The following is a 4,110-nucleotide window of genomic DNA, read 5'->3' as shown; positions in this document are numbered from 1 at the left end:
AGTTGGCACTCAACTGAGCTGCCCAGGCACCCCAAAATTAAAAAAAATTTAAAAATAAAAAAGAGAAACTTTCAGCTAACCCATAGAATTATGAGATACAATAATTTTCTTTTTTTTTAAGCTACTATATTTTGTGTAGTTTGTTATGCCATGGTATGTCACTGAAACAGATGATATCTGGAGCAGGAGAAACAGAAGAATTATAGATAGGTTTTAAATGATTGGCCTCAACATGGTTAAAAAATAGTACACATATTGAGTTGGGGAATACTGAAGGGGAAGAGTTTAGAGGTGAAAACATTAAAATCTTTGTTTTGTTTTGCCTATATTGAATTTGTAAATGTCTGTTAGCCATGTATTTGATGTGGAGAAGCCAACATTGGGTATAATTTTGAAATCCATCAACATATAAATAACATTTAAAACCACAGGAATAGATAAGACCCACTTAAAAAACAAGGTGTAGATAGTGAAGAGTATAACTGGGACTCTAAAATATTCAAACTTTTGAAGGTTAAGCAGAAAAGGAAGAACTAAAAAGAACAACAACAAAGGCAGAAAAGCCAGAAAGGAGAATGTAGTCCAATGGAAGCCAAGAGAAGAGAGTATTTCAAGATGAGCATGATCAAACGATGCTAGGAGGCAGCCAAATGACCACAGGATGTGTAACATGGCAGTCATTGGAAGCCATGAGCATCTTCAATGGAGTAAAGACTGCCCTACAGACCACTCTTTTTGGAAGCATTGCCATGCTTTTTAGGAGCAGAGAAATGCAGGAGCCAGAAAAAGCCAGGGAGCCTTAAGTGAAGAAAGTATTATTTGCTTGCTTTATTGTTTTACTGTTTTTTAATAATTTTTTTAACGTTTATTTATTTTTGAGACAGAGAGAGAGCATGAATGGGGGAGAAGCAGGCTCCAGGCTCTGAGCTGTCAGCACAGAGCCCGATGCGGGGCTCAAACTCACAGACCGTGAGATCATGACCTGAGCTGAAGTCTGACGCTTAACCCACTGAGCCACCCAGGCACTCCGCTTTGTCTTGCTTTTAAACCCTCCTAACCTCTAGTCATGTCATGGAATCATAAAGCCAAAAAGTATCACACTTTCCTGTTATTCTCCTCAATTTACAGATTAAGAAACTAAAGAGACACAGAGAGGGCAATTGTCCTGTGTATAATCCCACAATAAGCTATTGGCTGAATTGTAATTGACTACTTATAATTTCCATTTGAATATGGACTGGATACTAGATGATATAATGAAACTACTATTAAGTACAGTAAGGGAATGGTGGTTATCTAGGAGAATGTGTTGTCCTTTTTAAAAAATTTTTGTAATGAATTTATACTCCCACCTGCCACTCCCTGCCTCTTGCAAGGACCAATCTGTCCTCTGTATCTTTGAGCTTGATTTTTTTTGTTTATTTTTAGATTCTACATATAAGAGAAATCATGTGATATTTATCTTTCTCTGTCTGACTTATTTCACTTAATGCCCTCAAGGTCCATGCACATTGTTGCAAATGGCAACATTTCATTCTTTTTGATGGCTAATATTCTAGTGTGTGTGTGTGTGTGTGTGTGTGTGTGTGTGTGTGTATCACACCTTCTCTAGCCACTCATTTATCAATGGACACAGGTTGTTTCCATATCTGAACCATTATAAATAATTCTGCAATGAACATAAGTGTGCATATATCTTTTCAAGATAGTGTTTTCACTTTCTTTGGGTTAATACCCAAAGTGGAATTATTGGATCATGTGGTAGTTCTATCTGTAATTGTTTGAAAAACCTCCATACTGTTTTCCATAGTGGCTGCACTGATATACATTCCTACAATGCATGAGGATTCCCTTTCCTCCACATCCTCACCAGCTTTTGTTGTCTACTTGGTAATAACCATTCTAACAGGTGCAAGGTGATATCTTATTGTGGTTTTGACTTGCATTTCCCTAATGATTAATGATATTGAGAATTTTGTCATGTACCTGTTGACCATCTGCATGTCTTCTTTGGAAACATATCTATTCAACTAATCTGCCAACTTTTTTAACCAGATTTTGTTGTTGTTATTGAGTTATATGAATTTTTATATATTCTGGATATTAGCCCCTTATCAGATATATGACTTGTCAATATTTTCTTCCATTCAGTAAAATAGCCTTTTCATTCTGTTGATTTTTTCTTCTGTGTTGAAGCTTTTCAGTATGATATAGTCCAACTTACTTATGTTGCTAGTGTTGCTTTTGCTTTTAGTGTCAGATCCAAAAAATCATTGCCATGACCTATTCAAGTAGCTCACTGCCTATGTTTTCTTTTAGAAGTTTTATTATTTCAGGTCTTATATTCAAGTCATTAATCCATTTTATTAATTTCTGTGTATCATTTAAGACAGAGATCAAGTTTCAGTCTTTTGCATGTAGCTGTCAAATTTTCCCATTTATTGAACAGATTATCCTTTCCCCATTGTATATTTTTGGTTCTTTTGTTGTAAATTAATTGACCATAATGGGGTGCCTGGGTAGTTCAGTTAGTTAAGCATAGGACTCTTGGTTTTGGCTCAGGTCATGATCTCACATTTCATGAGTTCAAGCCCTGCAACAGGCTCCACATTGACAGTGCCTGTTTGGTATTCTCTTTCTCTCAAAATAAATAAACTTAAAAATATATAAATTAATTAACTATATATACATGGGTTTATATCTGGGGTCTCAATTCTGTTTCATGGATCTATGTGTCTGTTTTATGTCAATACCATACTGTTTTAATTACTTTGGCTTTGTAATATAGTTTGAAACCAGGGAGTGTGATACTTCCAGCTTTGTTCTTCTTCTCAGGGTTATTTTGACTCTTTGGGGTTTTTTTTGTGATTCCATACAAATTTTAGGATTACTTGTTATATTTATTTACAAAATGCTTTTTGATAGCAATTGCACTGAATTTCAAAAATGCTTTGGGTAACATGAACATTTTAACAATGTTGATTCTTTTAATCCATGAACATGGGCTATCTTTTCACTTATTTGTATTGCTTTCAATTTCTTTCATTAATACCTTTGGTTTCAATACACAGGTCTTTCACATCCTTGGTTAAATTTATTACTAGATATTTTATTCTTTTTGATACTATTGTTAATGGGATTCTTTTATTTTTCTTTCATATAGTTATTGGTGTATAGAAAAACAATATATTTTGTGTATTAATTTTGTATTCTGCAACTTTACTGAATTTGTTTATTAGTTACTACAGTTTTTTGATGAAGTCTTTTGAGTTTTCTATATACACTATCATGACATTTGCAAACACAGTTTAACTTCTTCCTTTCCAATTTAGATGTCTCTTATTTCCTTTTCTTGCCTAATTGTTCTGGCTAGTACTTCCAATACTATGTTGAATAGAAGTGGTGAGAATGGGCATCCTTGTCTTGCTCCTAATCTTAAAGGAAAGGCTTCCAGCTTTTCATTGTTGAGTATGTTAGATGTAGGCTTATCATATATGGCTTTTATTATGTTGAGGTAGGTTCTCTTTATGCCCACTTTCTAAATCATAAATGGATGTTGAATTTTGGATATTGAATTGGATATATTTTTTATTATAAATGGACATTGAAGTGTGTCAGATGCTTTTTCTGTATCTACTGAAATGTTCATGTGGTTGTTATCCTTCATTTTGTTAATATGGTTTATGACACTGACTGCCCTGCAGATGTTGAATGACCCTTACATCTCTGGAACAAATCCCATTTGATCATCATGTATGATCCTTTTAATGTATTATTGAATTTAGTTTCCTCATATTTTACTAAGGATTTTTGCATCCAAGTTTACAAGGAATCTTGGCCTATAATATTTTTCTCTTTATCATACGCTTATTTTTAACTATTCCCAAGCACCCACTCCCCACTGCCACCTTTGCTCTCAGCCTAATATTATATATAAGCACAAAACAAACACTGATTGGTTAATGCCAGAATGTATGTTTCTGGTCCTGGGAGTTGATGGTCCATTTTACATGAAAAACTTTTACCAATCTGCTTTATTATTTTTTTTTAGTTTCAAGTTTTTATTTAAATTCTAGTTAGTTAACTTATAGTGTAATATTACTTTAAGGT

The sequence above is a fragment of the Lynx canadensis genome, chromosome B1 (assembly GCF_007474595.2).
Source record: "Lynx canadensis isolate LIC74 chromosome B1, mLynCan4.pri.v2, whole genome shotgun sequence".
Classification (NCBI taxonomy): Eukaryota; Metazoa; Chordata; class Mammalia; order Carnivora; family Felidae; genus Lynx; species Lynx canadensis.
The sequence above is the reverse complement of the archived record's forward strand: the minus strand, read 5'-3'. Positions refer to the sequence as shown.